General features: G+C 44.7%; 1 long non-coding RNA gene across 1 annotated transcript in view; it reads left to right on the top strand.

Annotated features, from left to right (window-relative positions):
* LOC145525324 (uncharacterized) overlaps positions 1 to 18,973 on the top strand; it is a 40,114-nt gene extending 21,141 nt beyond the window's left edge. The window contains exons 3-5 of the long non-coding RNA XR_014068107.1: positions 6,184 to 6,278; positions 17,694 to 17,773; positions 18,695 to 18,973. This is a non-coding gene — a long non-coding RNA (uncharacterized LOC145525324). The remainder of the gene's footprint in view (positions 1 to 6,183; positions 6,279 to 17,693; positions 17,774 to 18,694) is intronic.
* Positions 18,974 to 21,899: the final 2,926 nt, after the last annotated feature.

Genomic DNA, 21,899 nt, shown 5'->3' with positions numbered 1-21,899 from the left:
AGTGGGCAGAGCATAACCTCTGAAAGGATGGCATAGCCCTTGAGGATACAACATAAACTGGTTAGAATCAACTAGATCCAAGATGACAGAAGATTCAACTTCCAGTAGCTCTTGAAACTCATTATAAGCTCATTGTAATCCATTCGCTGCTAAATGACACACCCGCAAGCGCTATGGCAGTTCCAAGGCTGACCACAAAAAGCCGAAAAGTGGGCAGTGGCCCAGTTCCTGGAAATAGCTGCCCCTTCTCCAACATTGTTGGAATAAGCCTCCCACTCATTGTTGTTCAGTTGCTCAGTCATGTCCGACTCTTTGGGACCCCAAAGACTGCAGCACACGAGGCTTCCCTGTCCTTCACAATCTCTTGGAGTTTGATCAAACTCAGGTCCCTTGAGTCAATGATGCCATCCAACCATCTCATCCTCTGTCGCCGCCTTCTCCTCCCGCCCTCAATCTTTCCCAGCATCAGGGTTTTTTCCAGTGAGTCGGCTCTTTGCCTCAGATGGCCAGAATATTGGAGCTCCAGCTTCAGCCTCAGTCCTTCCAATGAACATTCAGGGCTGATTTCCTTTAGGATTGACTGGTTTGATGACATTATCCAGCCCATAAAAACTAACCACCTCATATTTCAGGGCCTCTCGCCTCCTGAGATGGCCCACACTCTGTCTGTGAAGTGTGTTTCTCTCACGGCCATTCTTGCCTCTTTGAGAGGCTGTATTCTGTCTGTGGAATGTGTATCACTCTAAATGAATGCACTTCTTACCTATCACTTTGTCTCTCACTGAATTTTTTCTGTGATGAGACATGAAGAACCAAGGCTTCATTAAGTCCTGAGACCAGGCATGTGATCTCAACTAAAAGACTATGGGTTTAAGTCCCATCTGAGTTGTGTGGTTTCACCACATCTCTCCACTTTTTTTCTCTCCCCAGGCCTTTGGTTGTGGACATCCCACTCTCAACACACATCCTCTTCTCTCCATCTTCTGTTGCTTTCCCACCTCTGCAGCAAAGCCACTGCCTGCTGGTCTTCTGACTGCTCACGTGTGGGGTGGGAACTCCTCCCTGGGGCTCCTCAGAATCCAAAGCACCAGGCATCTGCTTCTCCTGTCTCTTAGGTGACATTTGGGTTATTTGCAATACAGGTGTTTACACCACACACCCAGCTTCCTTTCTGTTAAACTATTGATTCTTCCTCTTGGCAGCTGAAGGGAGGCTTTGATGCGGGGCTGTTGTAGTTTCTGAAGGAGGGAGTTGTTGGTGGGAGAATTTACAGCTGTTTGAAGAATTCCTCCGCCCCAGCAATTGTTCTGGAGGGAGGAACGGCTGGTGCAATTTCCCAGCCGGGGGCAGATTTCCTGAACCCTGTTTCTTTCTGAGAAGGAGAGAAGGGAAACTGAAGTGCTTCCAAATAAAGATCTGAGTGATGAGATTTGATCTGAAGGGATTTGGTGGTAAACTGTTAAGAATTTCCAGCCTCCATCCAGAGTACCAGCAGACTGTGTTCCTTCTAGGCAAGCAAAGGGGTTGCTCTTCAGGGGGGAGGGAGCAGAGGGGAGGTGTTTATTGGTCTTTTCTCCACCCCATTTCCCCTTTAAATTTTTCTGCCCTAAAAGACTTCCTCTGTTCTGTTGCAGCAACTCCCAGCAAGTGAATAGTGCTTTCTGGGGACCTCGCCTTTGTTAAGTAGATCTGCAGTGATACAGTAGAGATTTTAATGTGCAGTGCTGAGTTTTAATAGACTATTAAACTACAGCATTACACATTAGCTGGCTATGGCACAATTGCAGAAATATCGAAGATGTGCTCTTGGGAAAGCACTATTTACTTTAATGGGGAGATGCTGCAATAGACTGAAAATCTCCGCAAAGGAAAGTAAGCAAGGCGGGTGGGGAGGACCCCGGGGACTGTGACCTGGGCTCAAGCAAACCCTTGTCTCCTTCCCAGGCCCTGAGCCTGGGACAGCAAGTCCTGACCAACTGACAACCAACCCAACACTTGTGTGGCTCCCAGTTTACAAAAGATTTTGGCCAAGTTGTGAGTTTGAAGGTCACCTGGCACTCCAGGCCCATTATGAGTGGCCGCAAGGTCAGAGTGACTTTGAGGCAGGTGGTCATTTTGATACTAACCAGGGTTCTTGGCCTTCTGCAATCAATAGAAATTGACTCGAGGCCAGACAAGAAATTCAGGCAAGGCTTTTACCACCTCCCAACCCCTCCCCAACCCCCACCCCCTCACATCCCCTCCCCTCCAGTGGCAGCAGCAAGGAGCAAAATCTCTAGAAGCAAAATCAAGGAAGTAGGGAGCAGGGAGCTTGTTCCTTGTACGGGGTAAGGGTAGGTGTGTGTCCAGGGGTCTGGCAGGAGGGGTAGCTTAGATGCTTTGCGCATCCCTTTGGTGGTGTTGTGTGCAAGGGGCATGCGCAGTACCCTGCTTTTGCTCCTGGCTCTTCAAAAGTAGCAGTTGGGTTTTTTGGTCTCTTTGTATCTTTTGTCCATATTTTTGCCCCAACTACCCATGCAAGCAGTTATTTTTAGTCTCATATAATTTCTTTGTATTTTGTTGCTAGAGGAAAGGTGTGTGCATGTGTGAGCAGTGTAGCACTGCAGCAAACGGTCCCAGGTCCCAGCCTGTCTCAATTTGTCTTAGTTTATTGGGGGCTGGAGGTTTCCTTTTTATGGTTTGCTTTGTTCACTCTGGCCTGAGCTACGAGAACACAAGGCAGATTCTTCAGAAAAGTCATTTTGCTCCAGAATTTTCTCTTCCCAAATGCCTTCCACTCCAGCACACACAACTACGTGCACACACTCACCAGGTTTTTGTGAGGAACTCAGACTCCTGGGGTCTGTTCTCTCATCATTTCAGAGGAGGCTGGGCCTGGTCTCTCCCCAGGAGAAAGTCAGCAGCTTTCAGATCAGCTGTGATGTCAGAGCTGGACTCAGTAGCCGAAGGACCCTATCCAGCATTATGCAAAGTAAAACTGTGAGCAGATTGTTGTCCACAGTCTTAAACTCTGCAGCAGAAATAAACCTTGAGAAGAGAGCCATCCAAGCCTTACCCAAATGAGAGCCATGAACAGCATTTCCCAAAAAAAATCTCTCTTTATCTCCTATGCCTTTTCCTACTGTGCCTTCATGCTGGATGGCAACATTTAAAAACCAAATTGCAAATTCTAAAAAGAGGCCTGTGCCTTCCCAGAATATGTTCCTCCAAACACACTCCTTATACAAGCCCAGGCCCACAGGAAGCCTGAAGGAGGCAGGAAGAAATGGAAAAGACAAGTGAAATAGCCCCCAAATCAGTAGTACAACAAGACTTCCCCATCTGCCTAACTAGTTTGCTCATTCAGCGTTGGTAGTCATTGCTTTGTTACTCACTCGGTGACATTTCACTCTAGGTGAGCAGATGAGAATATTAATTCTGTTCATGCTCTCTTCCATATTATTATGGAATAGCATGAATGGCTCTTTTTCTTGTTCAAAATAGAGGCCCTGTGAGAAAGGGAGGCAAGCTTCCATTCAACACAGGGTTTGCTTCCTGCAGCACTTGCTTCATCTCTCTGGGGCTTGAAAGCACACATCCAAGCATCCAAGAAGGGCGTTTCACAAACTGCTTCTTCAAGCCTCTTAAAAAAACAAGTATTATAAAAATAACATGTTAGACTTCCCCCCACCTCCAACAGCACAGGAAGGCATAAAATACAAAGGGAATATCTCCTCCATCATTTTATGTGTGCTTAGTCACTCAGTCATGTCTGACTCTTTGCAACCCCGTACACTGTAGCCCACAAGGCTTCTCTGTCTGTGGGGATTTTCCAGGCAGGGATACTGGAGTGGGTAGCCATTTGCTTCTCCAGAGGCTCTTCCCAACCCAGGGATCGAACCCGGGTCTCCTGTATTGCAGGTGGATTCTTTACTGTCTGAGCCACCAGGAAAGCCCAAGAATACAGGAGTGGGTAGCCTATCCCTTCTCCAGGCGATCTTCCTGACCCAGGAATCAAATCAGGGTCTCCTGCATTGCAGGACGACTCTTTACCAGCTGAGCTACAGGGAAACCCATCATATATATATATATTCAGTTCAGTTCAGTCGCTCAGTCGTGTCCGACTCCTTGCGACCCCATGAATCGCAGCACATCAGGCCTCCCTGTGCATCACCAACTCCCAGAGTTTACCCAAACCCATGTCCATCGAGTCAGTGATGCCATCCAACCATCTCATCCCCTGTCATCCCCTTCTCCTTCTGCCCCCAATCCTTTCCAGCATTAGGGTCTTTTCCAATGAGTCAACTCTTCGCACGAGGTGGCCAAAGTATTGGAATTTCAGCTTCAACATCAGTCCTTCCAATGAACACCCAGGATTGATCTCCTTTAGGATGGATTGATTGGATCTCCTTGCAGTCCAAGGGACTCTCAAGAGTCTTCTCCAACACCACAGTTCAAAAGCATCAATTCTTTGCTCAGCTTTCTTCACCGTCCAACTCTCACAACCATACATGACCACTGGAAAAACCATAGCCTTGACTAGACGGAATTTTGTTGGCAAAGTAATGTCTTTGCTTTTAAATATGCTATCTAGGTTGGCCATAACCTTCCTTCCAAGGAGTAAGCGTCTTTTAATTTCATGGCTGCAATCACCATCAGCAGTGATTTTGGAGCCCCCAAAAATAAAGTCTGACACTGTTTGCACTGTTTCCCCATCTATTTGCCATGAAGTGATGAGACCAGATGCCATGATCTTCGTTTTCTGAACGTTGAGCTTTAAGCCAACTTTTTCACTCTCCTCTTTCACTTTCATCAAGAGGCTCTTTAGTTCTTCCTCACTTTCTGCCGTAAGGGTGGTGTCATCTGCATATCTGAGGTTATTGATATTTCTCCTTGCAATCTTGATTCCAGCTTGTGTTTCTTCCAGCCCAGCGTTTCTCATGATGTACTCTGCATATAAGTTAAATAAGCAGGGTGACAATATACAGCCTTGACGTACTCCTTTTCCTATTTGGAACCAGTCTATTGTTCCATGTCCAGTTCTGACTGTTGCTTCCTGACCTGCATACAAGTTTCTCTCAAGAGACAGTTTAGATGGTCTGGTATTCCCATCTCTTTCAGAATTTTCCACAGTTTATTGTGATCCACACAGTCAAAGGCTTTGGCATAGTCAATAAAGCAGAAATAGATGTTTTTATGGAACTCTCTTGCTTTTTCGATGATCCAGCGGATATTGGCAATTCGGAAAGAGTCGGATATATCCGACTCTTTCCGACCCCATGGACTGCAGCACACCAGGCTTCCCTGTCCTTCACCAATTCAGTTGCTAAGTCTTTTCTGACTCTTTGCGACCCTATGGATTGCCCACCAGGCTATCCATGAGATTCTCCAGGCAACAATATTGAAGTGGGTAGCACCCTTATGGCAGAAAGTGAAGAAGAACTGAAGAGCCTCTTGATGAAAGTGAAAGAGGAGAGTGAAAAGGTTGGCTTAAAGCTCAACATTCAGAAAACTAAGATCATGGCATCCGGTCCCATCACTTCATGGCAAATAGATGGGGAAACAGTGGAAACAGTGACAGACTTTATTTTAGGGGGCTCCAAAATCACTGCAGATGGTGACTGCAGCCATGAAATTAAAAGACACTCCTTGGAAGGAAAGTTATGACCAACTTAGGCAGCATATTAAAAAGCAGAGACATTGCTTTACCAACAAAGGTCTGTCTAGTCAAGGCTATGGTTTTTCCAGGGGTCATGTATGGATGTGAGAGTTGGACTATAAAGAAAACTGAGTGCCAAAGAATTGATGCTTTTGAACTGTGGTGTTGGAGAAGACTCTTGAGAGTCCCTTGGACTGCAAGGAGATCCAACCAGTCCATCCTAAAGGAGATCAGTCCTGAGTGTTCACTGGAAGGACTGATGCTGAAGCTGAAACTCCAATACTTTGGCCACCTGGTGTGAAGGGTTGACTCATTAGAAAAGACCCTGATGCTGGGAATGATTGAAGGTGGGATGAGAAGGGGACGATAGAGGATGAGATGGTTGGATGTCATCACAGACTCAGTGGAGATGAGTTTGAGCAAACTCCAGGAGTTGGTGATGGACAGGGAGGCCTGGCATGCTGCAGTCCATGGGGTCACAAAGAGTCGGACACGACTGAGCAACTGAACTGAATTGAACTGAACTTAGCCATTTCTTTCTCCAGGGGATCTTTCTGACCCAGAGATCAAACGTGCGTCACCTGTGTCTCCTTCATTGGCAGGTGGAGTCTTTACCACTGAGCCACCTGGGAAGCCCAAAGTAGGTTTCTTACCCCTTGACTACCTGTTTTCTAACTCCTCAAGGGAGCCACCATGAACAGCTTCAGTTTTGGTTTTTTAAAAATAATTACTATGATTTTAAATGATTCTTAGTTTCAACTCAAGAAGCTATCTAAGGACTGCCTGTGATGGAAAGACAGAAAGATATTCTCCACTTTGGTTGTCCCCCTACTCTTTAAATTGGTGCAAGGTCTCTAGGTAGCATGTTGGAGTGAATTTCAATCTTAGCAACAATTAGTCAAGACTGAGCTGAAAACACTTAGTTGGAGGAGCAAACAGGAAAGGGTAGAGAGAAAGGAGGGAACTCCAACAAGAGAGAAGGATGCAGTGAATTTCTATTTCTGCATGGCTTTGTCAGGTCGTGTAGCTGGTTTTCCTATCATTAATGAAAAGAGTATGAGCATGGGAGAAGGAGACCCTTGATGGGCAAGGAGAGGGTCTGCTTTAAGAACCTCAACTATCTCACCTTTGTCTTCCTATATTAAAAAACATATATTCATGTCAGTGGTAGATACTAGGTTGGCCAAAATGTTCATTTGTAAGCAATGTCTTATGGAAAAATCCAAATGAACTTTTTTGCTAACCCAATAGTTGATCGCATCTTGTGGCAGATTGCGTTAATGGTCCAATTCTTTGCCCTCCATTCATCCATGCCCTTTGGCTTGTAACTCTGCAGTCTCTTCCTGTTCTGTGGACAGAGTGAAATTCCCACCCTTGGGTGTAACCTTTGGTCCTTGACCAATGGGACAACAGCAGACAAGGCACAGGCGTGCCATCTTGCTTCAACTTGTGCTTCTGCCATCACCATGAGAAGGACTAGCCCTTAGGCCCCAGAGGTGAATGAGAAACCATGGGTCAGGCTTGCCCCAGCTGAGGCAGAAGCATGAACCAGTCCAGTGAAGACAAACCAGGCCCAGCCCAAATTAACTAGACCCTGCAGACCTGTGAAGAGCCAGTGTTGATGGTGATAGCCATTACTGCTGTTTAAGTTTTGTTATGGGCTTCCCAGGTGGCATGAGTGGTAAAGGATCTGCCTGCCAATGCAGGATATACAAGAGGAGCGGGTTCAATCCCTGGGTTTGGAAGATCCCTTGGAGTGGGAAATGGCAACCCACTCCAGTACTCTTGCTTGGAAAATTTCCTGGACAGAGGAGCCTGATGGTCTACAGTCCATGGGATTGCAGAGAGTCAGACAGTATTGAGCACATACACAAGTTTTGTCATGTCACAGTTCTGTGGCAGTACAAGATGATACACATTCCCACTATCTTCCAATAACTGTTCAGAACCCTGGAGAAAGTAAAAGGAAATAAACCTGAGCCACAACTCTCATGGAACCTACGTTCCGATAGAGCACCTCACAGGTGTGTATCACCTGCTCTGTGCTCCTAAGCCCAGGTGGCAGTCCCATTTTGGGGATGAGGAAATGGAGACTCAAGAAAGTTAACTTGCTTGCTGATGATAACAACCTAGTAGGTGCTGCAGCTGGGATCTGAACTCATGTCTTCTGAGTCCACGTGTTACACCCTTTCCATAGCAACCTCTACCTTCTGTTGGAGTCAGCACCTCTCATGGGAGTGACAGAGGGACCTGACTTGGGTGGGAAGACAGATGGGAACTGCACATAGGACATAAAGAGGACTGCTCTGTTATCTGCCAAATGAGAAACGACTCTCATTTTTATCCCCTGAAATTGTTCCTCCTTGCAATTAAACCAATCTCTGTTTACAAGTATTTAGCATGATTCTAGAAATTACATTTTGAAATTATGCGAACAGAGAGAGAAAGCAGCCCACACAGTGAGTGATTTCTTGTGGGTAATTGGCTGCTGGTTCTGGCTCCAGTAATGCCTTCTCTTTTAGAGCATAATTAGTGATTTCAAAGGAAGCTGTTAGAAATGGCCCAGGTCTCTAAAGAAAGCCTTTTCTAGCTCTTAACATTAGGAGATCTACTCAAGCACATGCTGACAAATTTCCCTTTTTGTTTTTTCTCCCTTTTATAATGACCTCTCAAGCTATTTTCCAAAGATTGGAAAGGCTGTGGATGTGTAGAACTCTTCCAGATATGGAAGATACCCCAGATTCTCATCAGAACATTTAGAATTTCTTTCTTGCTTGCATGACACAGAGTATTTGGATTTTAACAAGGCATATTCCTTAGGAATAGATTCAACAGTTTAAAAACAAAATACAAGTTTATTTCTCTCTCCTATTAGAAAATCTTTAGGCAGTCGTGGGTTGCTGTCATGGTTCCCTGTTCAGCAAAGACCAAATTCTGTCTATCTGTCATCCTTAATCTCACATCCCAAAATGGCTGCTGGAGATTCAGCCATTACATCTACATTCAAGCTCCAGGAAGAAGGACTAGCTTCTTCCTGCTGAATCACTTTTAAGGAGATTTGCCTGAAGTTCCACAAAGCAATTCTACTTAAACTCATTGACTAGAATGGAGGCCCATGGCCATACCTAGCTACAAGTGAGGCTGGGCTCAGTGCAGCTATAACATAGGATTCTGTTGCTAAGGAGGAAGGAAAGCTTGGATATTGGGGCAAGAAACTAGTTTCTGCCACAAGTGCAATAGTGGAGAAATGTGGACATGTAAACTGAATGAAGATGCAGTTTGTTTCATTTGAAACCAACATTAAAGCTAAAGATAGGGTTAATCTGCCAGCACCAAGCTAGGAACTTGGGGCTGTAAAAGGGCTTTATCTTTTGTTCCATTCTGTTCAATAATGTTATCCATAATTCAGATGAAGACTTTTAGAACCCTCTGCCCATCTCTACTGATGGCACAGACCAGGAATTTTAGCTACCATGAATCAGGAACCAGAAGTCCTGGAAAGGTGAAGATACTGGACAGAAATAAGAAGAGAAAATTTAACAGGAAAAACTTTAAAATTCAATACTTAGATCTAAAAAGCAAACTGCACAAGTGCAGGATCAAAGAGCCATGGCTTAGCTGCAGATTTAATCTCCACGTGTTAAAAGTAAGAAGTGACTCAGAGAAGATGTAATTGGATCTGGCCTTTGACAGGAAGGAAAAGGAAGCTAATATTTATAGAACACCTGCAATATGCCATACTCTTTGATGGGCTCTTACGGTGATTCTAGAAGATAAGTCTTACTATCCCTTGAATCACAACAGAAATAGAGACAAAGACATAGAGAACAAATGTATGGATACCAAGGAAGAAAGGGGGGTGGGAAGACTTGGGAGATGGGGATTGACATATATCACTATGTATAAAGTAGATAACTAATAAGAACCTGCTCTATAGCACAGAAAACTCTACTCAATGCTCTGTGGTGACCTAAAAAAGAGGGGATATATGTATATGTGGGCTTCCCCTGGTGGTGCCATGATAAAGAATCTGCCTGCAATGAAGCAGACACAAGAGGCTTGGGTTTAATCCTGGGTTGGGAAGATCCTCTGGAGAAGGAAATGGCAACCCACCCCAGTATTCTTGCCTGGAGAATCCCATGAACTGAGGAGCCTGGTGGGCTACAGTCCATGGGGTTGCAAAGAGTTGGACATGACTGAGCATCTGTCTTCTGCACACACATGTATATGTACAGCTGGTTCACTTTGCTGTACAGTAGAAACTAATACAACATTATAAAGCAACTCTACTCCAATAAAAATTAATTAAAAAAAAAAAGAAAAGCCTCCATCATGGCCCAGTTTCACACAGCTTGTTCTTTCCTCTCTGCACAGATATGGCCCCACTGGGGTAGGAATGAAAGCAAGGTCCCTTTACTGTTGGCCTTGCCTGAAATTCTTCTTGTAGGGACAGCTCCCTAGGGGAATGAATTCTAACTGTCTTGGAGAACGCTTTGGCCAGGTAGTGTTAGCAGCGATTAGTTCTCTGATTAAGCAGTCAGCACTCTTTGTCACTTAGCAGAGAACAGGGGTCCAGAGGACACTAAACAGAACAGATAAGATGGGAAAGGGGAAAGATGGCAGGCAGACACCCCTGGAAGCAGCAGAGTAGTGCAGAGAACCAGATGCCTGGGATGAGAGCAGGACCCTCTAGAGGCGGAGCAGCTCTGAAGGCGAGTGGCACCTTGGCACATCCTTCAGGACAGATGGGGAAACTGAGGCACCAGGTCAAACGAGAGCTTCCCAACTGGTGGCTTGTTACCGGCCAACTCAGTGGTTCTCACCTCTGGCTGCACGTTGGTGACCCCTGGGAACTCTGACAAATACCTATGCTGGGACCCCACTCCAGACCAGTCATGTCAGATTACTGGGGAAGGGAGTGGGCATTGGTGTTTGCAAAAGCTCCCGTGTGACTGCGATGATGGTTAGGGGGGGCTTGGAGACCCAGTGGTGGGCTGCTCAGGCAGGAGGTGCAGACTTCCCGAGGTAGTAGGGGATGTGTGGGCTTGGGGATTTCATCACTGTCAACACAGTCTTCTACATAGATTCATGGCTTTGGGGATGAAAATACTTCCTCCTCAAAGACTGAGGGCTCCAGAAGAGGGGAGCATCCCAAATCCTGGAGTCATTCAGTCTGTCCTCGTTATTCCTCCCAGGAGAAGACTAAATTCCCCTTTATTCCCAGCCCACTTCTGAATCTCTCCCTCCCTGCATTTCTGCCTAGAATGCCCGATGCCACCAGCAGCTGTCTTCATTCAGGCTGGTCTGAAATGCCCAGTCTTCCATGAATTGCTCCCCAATTTCAAGAAAGGGGTGGGGGGTGGGGTTTCTCTGCTTTTCTTACTTTGCATAATTATGCAACATCCTTTATATACTTACTCTTTGCTGTTGTAAAACTCCAGTTTTTACATCTGTGCCAAGCTAGTCACCAAAGGAGTTAGCTAGACATAAGGACTCTTAGGGCTTTTACCCCAAAGATTCTAATTCTAAAGGTCCAGGGTGACCTCAGGAATCTGTGCTGCTAAAATCACTGCCCACCAGGTTTGCCCCTTGGCTTATACAACAAGGTGTAAAATGTTAAGGAGGAACTCTTCTTAGAGAACAGTAGTTTTATGTAATTGTGTATATTTGCAGGAGTGTGTGTTGAATTGTGTTACACTGGAGTCACCAAATGTTCTTATTTCTGCCCCAAAAGGAAAGGAAGCTGAAAATTAATTGTTATTTTGTATCTCCGGTAGAAAGTGACTCTTTCCACCAAAAGAAATGTAAAATTCTCCTTCCATCTTCACAGTGTGGAGAACACTGTTCGCAGCAGAGAATGAAAAGAGAATATAAGCAGATAGCAAGGGGCAGAGAGAGACAGAGCTGGAGAAAGAGAAAGAGAGATGTATGAGCTGCAGGCAAACAGCCCTTTGAAGGGATTTTAGAAAGACTACCTTTGAAGGAATTATAATGGTTGATAAAGAATGTAAACTGAAAAGAAAATTTCCTGCAAATGAACAAGAAAGACTATCTTCAGTCCCTACAAAATGATAGTATCATAGGTCTTATGAAAGGGGAAAAGGCAACATCTCCTCATAGAGGGATCAAGTTCAAACCGGAACAGATGCTTCTCTTTGACGTTTGGACTACACATCTGAATGTATATTCAGAACCTGAATTCTTTGAGAAGGTGAAACTGGAAATTGCTATCAGATCTCCAAGATATGATATACAGAAAGTTTAGTAGCTCAGTCGTGTCCAACTCTTTGTGACCCCATGGACTGTAGCCTACCAGGCTCCCCTGTCCATGGGATTTTCCAGGCAAGAATACTGGAGTGGGTTGCCATTTCCTTCTCCAGAGGATCTTCCCAACCCAGGGATCGAACCTGGGTCTCCCACATTGTAGGCAGACAATGATATACAGAGCTGCCTATTAATAAACACTGAAGTAAAGCTGGTATTTCTAGAACGTTCTCGATCTAGAATGTAGGTCCAGTGATTGTCTTCTTGTCTTTGGATAAAATCTCAAAATTAACAACAAAAAAAAACACACCTCAGGGGACTACCCTGGTCCGGGGGCTAACATTTTACCTTCCAGTGTGGAGGGTGTGGGTTTGATACCTGGTCAGGGCGCTAAGATCCCACATGCCTTATAGCCAAAAAACCAAAACATAAAACAGAAAGAACGGTGTAACAAATTCAATAAAAACTTTAAAAATGGTCCACATTTTTAAAAAAAATCTCTAAGAAAAAAAACCCCACCTGTGCTACTGATTATGAATATGTAGACTCAAATTACTGATTACATTCAGACTATTGTGGTCAAGATTCAGTGCCCAGAGACACAGGGAAGCAGAAGTCCTTCCAGACCATGTCCCCAGCAGGGCTAACTTGTGTACCAGCTGCTTTGTGGTAGATGGGGGCATGAGAAAACTTCATCTCAAAGTGCACTGAGTAGCACTTAGCCAGTATTTTACCCATATGTTTCTGTCAAAAGAGACTTCTTAAATGGAAAGTTCCTGGAGGGCAGGAATTAGGCGCAGCTCAGGCTTTTCTATGCAAACAGTCAGACACCCTGAAGCGACCAGCACAACACACTCTCTAGCAACCACCTCTTGGTGCCTGGAACCCGAGCAGCTCTTCACCACTTCATCCATATCTCCTTTGTGGGTAGCAATCTTCCTCCTCTTCACTTGAAAAGCTTTATGAGAAATGGAAGTTTAAACAAATACAGCCCATTGGGAGAAATAAAGCCTATGGCTGAAATTGGATTGACCTGCATTCCTTTGAGTTGGGTAGTTTATTCTCCATGTTTCTCTAAGAGTTGAATCCTGGCTAATTATTTCTCTGGGAGGATTATGATCAAGCGGAGTTACATTTGGAGGCACAAACAGCCAAACAAACATTTTATTCATTGCATGTAGATACTGAAAGGAAAGTCAAGGTAGAGAAGGGGCACATGTGCATGCTCAGTCGGGTCTGACTCTTTGCGGCTTCTTGGACTGTAGCCTGCCAGCCTCCTCTGTCCATAGGATTTCCCAGCAAGAGTGGAGTGGGCTGCCATTTCCTCTTCCAGGGGAATCTTCCCAACCTAGGTATCAAACTCATATCTCCTGCATTGGCAGGCAGATTCTTTACCACTGAGCTACTGGGAATCCCAGAGAAGGGCAGTCCAGGAGAAACAGATCAACAGAGAGCTGGGGCCAGCTTCTAATGGGATTTGAATTCCCATTGCAGGCATCCAGATGATCTCCTTGAATTCGAGAGTTGACCTTTATGCTCTGAGCTGACACTCCTGCCACCAAAGTCCCATGGAAAGCAATCAGAACCACTTAAAACTGACATTTCTCAAGCTGAGAGCAGCTCCTTTGTGCTCCTGTTGAAGTATTGATTAGATTTGCCCAGGGAAGTTTTCTATCAGAGGGAGAGACAACTGCAGAGGATGTTTGCATCTATTTATAAGTTCCTAGACGTGCAAGGACTTGAGATCTCCATAATGGACCTCCTTTCCCCCCTGGAACTTGGGGAGGCCCAACTCTCTGGAGAGGTCCTTGAAACTTTTTCTTCAATGACAATTTATTGGTTTTCCCAGAAGAGGCCTTGAACCTCCAAGTTCCTTTCTTCTCCCCTGCAGAGTCCTTGTAAGATCCTGCTGCTAACTTGATCGTTCTTCATTATGGTCTTTCTAAGGGTAGATAGAGTCTAATCTTCTAGAGGACTCTCTTGGAGTCCTTGGCATTCTTCCCTGCAAACCTCCCCCTCAGCCCATCCCTGCCCACGGCCATCAGAGTGTGTCCTGTGTAGAAGCCCCCAGTGTCACCTGCACGGGTCTAAACTCAGGTGTGAAATCAGAGTGATCCAAGGGGAGAGTGAGGAGGATGCTCTCCAGGGAAGGGACTGGGACACTAGTCCTGATCTGGGGTGACACTTGCCCTTTTGGGGCCATGAGGATGTCATGATATTCCAGAGTGGACAAGAGGGGGTTGCATAAAGAGTTTCCTAGGTAAAATTTCAGAGGAGGAGACAATCAGGACCATATGTTAGATGGCAGAAATCATTTGAAATGTTTTCCTAGATTAGATATTTATTTATTTTTAACATCATCTGATTTATTTATTTATTGGCCATTCCACATGACTTGTGGGATCTTTGTTCCTTGACCAGGGATTGAACCTGGGCAGTGACAGTGCCAAGTCCTAACCTCCAGACCACCAAGGAATTCCCTAGATCAGATGTTAACAAATGCAGTAGGGATGGGCTCTTAAAACGAGCAGGAATAAACAGAGCTTCACGATAGATTTTAGATAGTTTACAAAACCTCTGAAATCATTGTCAAAATCATAGGTGTGGTCCATAGCTTTTATCAGAATCTCAAAGAGATATTGGGGTTCCCAGGTGGCTCAGTGGTAAAGAACCTGCCTGCCAATGCAGGCGATGCAGGTTCAATCCCTGGGTCAGGAAGATCTCCTGGAGAAGGAAATAGCAATTCACTCCAGTATTCTTGTTTGGGAAGTCCCAGGGACACAGGAGCCTGGCAGGCTACAGTCCATGGAGTTGCAAGGGTCAACACAACTTAGCGCCCAAACAACAACAATAAAGAGGTATTAATGGCACTTGGAAAGTTAAGGACCACTTAATCGGTGACTTGTGTGTGTGGCATCCCTCCCCAGACCCTAGCAACCAGGAAACTTCTGGGAAAGCTGAACTAACTCCACATCAGGATAATATCAGTGGTAGGAATATTGCCCAGCACAGCCTAGTCTCCTCGAAAGTCTACCCGCAGTGGGAAAGACTTCCTAAGCAAAACAGGAAACCCAGAGTTCATAAAAGAAAATATAGACAAATTTTATGATGTAAAACAGAAAAGTTTTTACACAGGAAAAACACTACAAGCAAAATTAAAAGCAAATGATAAACTCATAAAAATATTTATAATCTACATTAGTAAAAGTTAGTATTCTTAAAGTACAAAAATAAAGTTTAAACATTGGGAAAAGACCTGAAGAGTTTATTTACAGAGGGGGATTCAAACAGCAATAAATATTTAAGAAAACCCACAAACCTCCCTAGTGATCAGATACATAAAAGCTAAAACAGAAATACATTTCTCTACAAATAGATTAGAGAAATGAAGATCAATAATGTCTAATGTCTAGTCATAAACTGTTGTGGGAATATAAACTGACGTAATATTTTCAGAGAGAAATTCTCTAGCACCTAATTAAATTCAAAATGCATATAATTTTTGACCCAGAAAATGCACTTATAGAAATTTATTCCACAGAAAAATCTGGCAAGTGTGTACAATGTTTACTGAGTCAATACAATAGGAAAAAATCTGATAACAACATAAATATTAATTAATAGTTGAATGATTCAAAATACATTATGATTGACTTGTGCTGTGGAATACTATGCAGTCATTAAAAGACTGGTATTCCTTTGCATGTATTGACATAGAAGAAGGTCCATGTTATAATACTGCACTTAAAAAAAGAAATTTATGCCACAGTATAATTCCATTTTATTCTTTATTATAAATTATAAAACATTTGTATATACATGAGTTTAGTTTATGTGCATATATTCATGGAGAAACATTTTATATGAGAAGAGCCAACATTCTGGAAAAATGCATATTTATCTATTAAATTTCTCTCCTTGTGATGTTGGAGAGTCACTTTTAAAGTCAGTTTTCAGTGTATTGTTGAAATTTTCAATCTCTGTGTAGTACTTTAATAATTATAAACAAACAAAAGTCTCCTTAAGAATGCTTCCCAACCTGGTTGTAATATTGGTTTGTACAAATCCCGTCTTGCCCTAGTTTTGAGGTCCTGGCTAGAGGCTGGTCAGTTTTCCTTCTTGAACAGCCAATTAATTTCACACCCACAGCCACCTCTTTGTGGGGCTCTCACAACGCTAGGCCACTCCACCTCCCCTAGTTGCCCCAGGGCCAGGTACCATAGGTCGCTTTTCACGACTCCTGTTCCTTCCCAAGGAAATGATAGTAATGGCTCTGGCCATAGTTTCGCTCTCTCTCTCTTCCTGTGGCTGACCCTGGTGCTTTCCTGCGTGGTCCTGCACAGGGCACTGTGTTCTTCCCAGGAAACTCGGCTCTGAGTATAACCAACTGTAAAACTCTTTCCCAGCTTTTCTCTCTTGATGTGCATCTGGCCCCCCCATGTCTTACCCAGGTTAATATGGTTGAAATACTAGTAAAACTTGTCTGTCCATGTTTCCAAGAAACACTCCATGGACAGATGCCCAGGGGTCACAGGGTGAACGCGGTCTGCTGCCTCTGCCCACAGGGCTTGCGCCTAATGCACTCCAGCTCCACTTCATGGCTGAGGTGACTTGGCCTCTCTCATCTGGTCCAGCATATCGTTGGAGCAGTCACTGGCTAATGATCTGCTCGTCTTGCCCAGCTCCCATCAAATACAGCCCAGCTTCATGGGCCATCCTCTAGAAAACCTGACCAATGGAGCATACCCAGGGCAAAACTCTGAGACGGTTAAACATGGAGCAGGCTGAAATGGGGGGTCAGAAAACAGACAGATAGATTCCCAGGAGTTTGGCAGCCTGGGAAACCAGCAAACTCTCTGAAGCCAGTCGGGTGAGCAGAAACAGGAGCATGGGTGGATCCGGATGCTGAGGTGAGCAGGCTGTAAGGGGCCAGATGGGCACGTTGAAAGGCAGTTAAGTTAGGGGCCGAAAAAGTGGCTCGATGGTCAGAAATTAGCATACCCCCAGAAGAGGCAGTACAGATAATAAAGAGAAACCAGCTTGACTTCAAAAAGCTTGGATTTGATTCTGGTTCCCCTGGTGTTGGGCTAGGTGCACAGATGTGGGCACTTAAAGCTCTTGAGTCCCTACTTCTTCATCTGTCCAGCTGAGCATAGTGGTACCCACTCATGGCCATCTCACAGATGGTTGTGAGACACCGTACCATGTGACTCTCGTCACCATAAACCTGAGATGGAGAAGGTCCTAGAGCTGCAGGTGATAGAACAATTAACCTTGGGGGACAGCTTGATCCAGAGGCTTCTTACTTATGTGTCCCGGCTCTGGCCCTTCTACGGCCCTCTGAGCAGAAGTACTCAGGGTGTGGTGGCCATTGCGCAGAGGTGGGGAGACTCTGCTGCGGGGTGTCCTGATCCTTAGTTGGGCATGACGTCTGTCTTCTACATCTTTCCTCACACTGCAGTTCTGGCCTCTATACACCCTCAGATTCCACTTTCCTCGCCCAAACATCCCCCTACTCCACGTTCATACTGACTTTCCTCTCACCCTTCTTGGGGGCTGCTAAATTAAGAGCAACATGCCTGTACCCAAAATCTGAAGCCAAGATATGAACTCCCAAAGCCACCTCTGCCCTCCCGCCCATTCGCTAGTTCCTCAGAAACCTCAAACAATTTCCGTTATTGGCAGACACAGTGTTTCCTCATTGCATGCTACTCTCCTACAACTGAAATTTGTAGACAAGAAAAATACAACTGTTACACAGCACTAACTGGGCTTTTATGTGGCTTCACAGGCAGGAGACTGGCTGTGGAATGCCACATACCTCCTTATCACGGCTTGCGTGCTGGGACCTCTATTCATTTTATGCATCAGGTATCGCGGAATTTTCCAGGATGTGGTAGAGTCATGTGGTTTGCTCTCAGAATTATGCAAAAAGCTATTCTTTTTCTTGAGCAAGAAATCATAGGCACTCCAGAGCCCCATTGACTCAGGCAGAGCTGTGGGGTGGGTTTTCCACAAAAAGAAGAAGGAATGAATTGACACTGACTATGTTAAGGAGTCCGTCCCAAAGGACTAGGAATTGCCCCTGCTCCAAGTCAAATATGGGAGCCGTTCTGAAGCAGCATGACTTGAAAAACTCAGAGTGGACTTCAGGTCCTTTAGCTTTGTGGTTTCATTATGTATCGGCTAAGAGAGACGCTGGAGAAGGAAATGGCAACCCACTCCAGTGTTTTTGCCTGGAGGACCCCAGGGACAGAGGAGCCTGGTGGGCCGCCGTCTATGGGGTCGCACAGAGTCAGACATGATTGAAGCGGCTTAGGAGCAGAAGCAGCAAGAGAGACACAATTATTATTAATTGTCTATTTTTTTTAAATCAAAATAATTAAGCCAATGGAGTGTTCGGTAGAAGGAAGCCTGGGAGAGCAGAGCCCTCTGTTCATTGGCATCGGGGCCCAGGAGGAAGTAAGCTGTGTAAGCATTTTGAATCAAGCATGAACATCTTGGAGACTGAGGGTGAGAAAATGTATTTTCCCAAGGAGAGGAGGATGAGCTGAGGCCCTTGTCTTGGAGGTTGACCTCGGCCTCCTGTGAAAGAGTGTTGTGTCTGGATTGTCCAGCCGCTCAGGGAGCACCTGGGTGGCTCACATTGCTCTGAACTACTTTCAGGCCTTCAGTCCCTTATCAGTGGATGTTCACATTGATTTACCTCCAGATTTATCAGGCAACCACTGTAGCTGCAAGTTCAACCTGTAGGTGAATAAGGCTGCTCATTTCCTCTCTGTAACCGTTTAGGATGTGAGAAGGAAGGAGGCAGAAAGGGAGGAGGAGAAGGAGAAATGAAACACCTAAGAGGAGAGGACCTTTGGGATGACAGCAAAGCTTGGCAACATCTGAAGGGAAGACTTCTCAACTTCTGCCGGGGTAACTCCAGTTCCCACTACTGTGTGTGGGGGGGTGCTTCTGCCCAGTGGGTGTCAATAAGATCCTCCTCTCCCCATCACACCCTCCAAAGCTCAGCCATGGTCTGCTGTGTGGGGTTTCTTCCTATAAACTTTATTGATAGGATATAAATTCAGTCTCATTACTTGAGCCTGCCTATCTTCACCACATTAACCTTCAGATCAAATGTTCAGAGTCCTTACCAGGTCCACTACTAAATTTCCCCACCCTCTTTTTGAATTGGCTACATTTAAGTCACAGCCCTTTGGATACTAAGGTTCAGAGAACGCATCTGAAGGTATCTCTTCTAAAACCCTCTTGGCGGCTCTGAGGAATCTTTCTCCCAGACTGCCCCTAACTGAATTCCTCCTCACACTGGAATCCACAGTTTCATTGAAACATTGGCACATGACCTTCATTATTAGACAAGAAAAACATGTCTAAAGGAAGTCTAAAAAAATTAGTCTAAAAAATTAGACTTCCAACTATCCATTCGGACCCAAAGAGGCTTCACAAATTATCTATTTTCCGAACTGTTGCCTCTCCTCATTATCACCATGATTACAAACACGGCCAGACTATTGAAAAAATTATTCACGTTCCAACTGTGTAAAAAGATATAAAATGAAAAGGAAAATTTTCTCTCCATTTTTCCATCCCTTCCTCACAGCAAAGATTCTCAGTATTATTGTAGTCACCATCATAACTCTAAATGATATGCTTATTTCTTTATCTGGATTCAACAACTTCCAGCTGCATCTGCTGTTACCAGACTCGGGTTTGGCTACTCACCACTCAAAAGCCAGTACTTGAGAGGCAAGTGTTGGTGGAAAGGAAAGTTGTTTCAAACAGCAAAGTAGGCAATCTGAGGAGAAGGCAGACTCACGTCCTGAGATCAAGGCCTAAGGTTCTGCTCAGCCATGAGTTTGTTTTTTTTAAACTTTTTATTTTGTATTGGAGTGGAGTCAATTAACAATATTGTGATAGTGTCAGGTAACAGTAGAGGGACTGAGCCACACGTATACAAGTTTCCATACTCCCCCAAACTCCCCTCCCATCCAAGCTGCCACATAACATTGAGAAGAGTTCCCTGTGCTGTGTAGTAGGTCCTTGTTGGTTATTCATTTTAAACATAGCAGTGTGTACCTGTCCATCCCAAACTTCCTAATTATCTCTTCCCCCCATTCTTCCCCCATCAGCAACCGTAAGTTTTTTCTCTAAATCTGTGAGTCTGTCTCTGTTTTGTTAAGTACATTTGTATCAATTCTTTTTAGATTCCTCATATACAGGATGTCATATGATATTTCTCCTTCTCTGTCTGACTTACTTCACTTAGTATGACAATCTCTAGGTCCATCTATGTTGCTGCAAATGGCATTACTTCATTCTTTTTAATGTCAGCCATGACAGTTTTTAAAGGGAAAAGGGGGAAGGATCTTAATGAATTATCAAGGCAGGAGGTCAAGCTCTACATCAGTTTCCATCATGTGCAGGCTGGCTGACTCCTCATGATCTTTCTTCAGATGGCATCTCATCACTTCATGGTCTGCCTGCAGGACTGCTAAGGGGGCTATTGGGAGTGAAGAGCTAATCATTCCTTTACTACTAAATTTTTCATTCTTATAGTAATCTAGGAAAAGAATCAACAGGTTAGGCAAGACATGATGTGCACTCAGGAAAGAGCATAATTAAGGCGTTTGGTTAAATTACCTAATGATCTCATGCCTATAATTAGATTCTTTTAAGGTTAGAGGAGAACAGAAATAGGCAAACAGGAAAGGGGCAAAAGAGCTGCTTTCACTGTGACTCCCAGCTCAGGGTAACGCTTCTGCCCCCAAAAGTGGTGAAAAGTTAAAGATTTTGCTTCATCTGTACTTGCAGATTAATCTTTTTTCTACAGCCCCTCTCACCTCCAAGTGCCCCCTCTTTGATGCCCTGTGTCTCTGGAACCAGATGGAGTTTATGAACGTGAGGGTTCACATTAGGATGAGCTTCTATTTTTTTAAGTATTTGTTGTCATTGTTGTTCAGTTGCTAAATCGTGTCTGACTCTTTGAGACCCCATGGACTGCAGCACGCCAGACTCCTCTGTCCTCCACTACCTCCTGGAGTTTGCTCAAATTCATGTCTACTGAGTCAGTGATGCTATCAAACCATCTCATCCTCTGCTGCCCCCTTCTCCTTTTGCCTTCAATCCTTCCCAGCACCAGGGTCTTTTCCAATGAGTCAGCTCTTCGCATCAGGTGGCCAAAGTATTGGAGCTTCACCTTCAGCATCAGTCCTTCTTATTTATTTATTTATTATTATTGGCTATGTTGGGTTTCAGTTACAGTACTTAGGATTTCCCTTGAAGCACGTAGGATCTTTTGTTGCAGTGTGCTGGCTTCTCCCTAGTTGTAGTGGGTGGGCTCCAGAGCATCTGGGCTCTGTGGTTTTGATGTGAAGGCTTAGTTGCTGCACTGCATGTGGGATCTTAGTTCCCTAACTAAGGACTGAACCCATGTTCTCTGAACTGGAAGGCAGATTCTCAATCACTAGACCACAAGGGAAGTCCCTAGGATGAGCTCTGATGATGACTGGTATTGGGGAGGAAGAAAATTTCCTCCCCACTTCTGGATTCTTCCGGATGGATTAACAATTAAACTGGCATGAGGCAGATTAACAGAGGAAAATCACACCAAAAATTACTAGCATGGATCCAAGGGAAAGATCCAGGAAAACTGAATAACTTGCCCAAGTAGCCAAAACCCTCACCTTAAATACCATCTTCAACTTAAGACAAAAGAAGATGTTAGGATAGTGGTTGTGGGTTTTCAAGGGAGGGAAGGCAATTGACAGGGAGGTGGAAAAGCAAATGTTTGGCACATAAGTGTTTGCTGGGCCCTGCAGAGAAAATGGGACTCAGAGAGGAGCTTAAACAAACAGACTTTGCTGTGGTTCATACTATAGTGACCTACAACGCTAGCTCCTTTCCTAGGACAGATTCTCTATCTATATTCTTTAAGCAGCAATCTTTGGGGCCTTGGTTGTTTTCAACTCAAAATAATCTGCTTGCCAAA

The sequence above is a fragment of the Giraffa tippelskirchi genome, chromosome 11, assembly GCF_054371585.1.
Source record: "Giraffa tippelskirchi isolate mGirTip1 chromosome 11, T2T-mGirTip1v1.2.pri, whole genome shotgun sequence".
Classification (NCBI taxonomy): Eukaryota; Metazoa; Chordata; class Mammalia; order Artiodactyla; family Giraffidae; genus Giraffa; species Giraffa tippelskirchi.
This window is presented reverse-complemented; position numbering and strand designations above follow the sequence as displayed.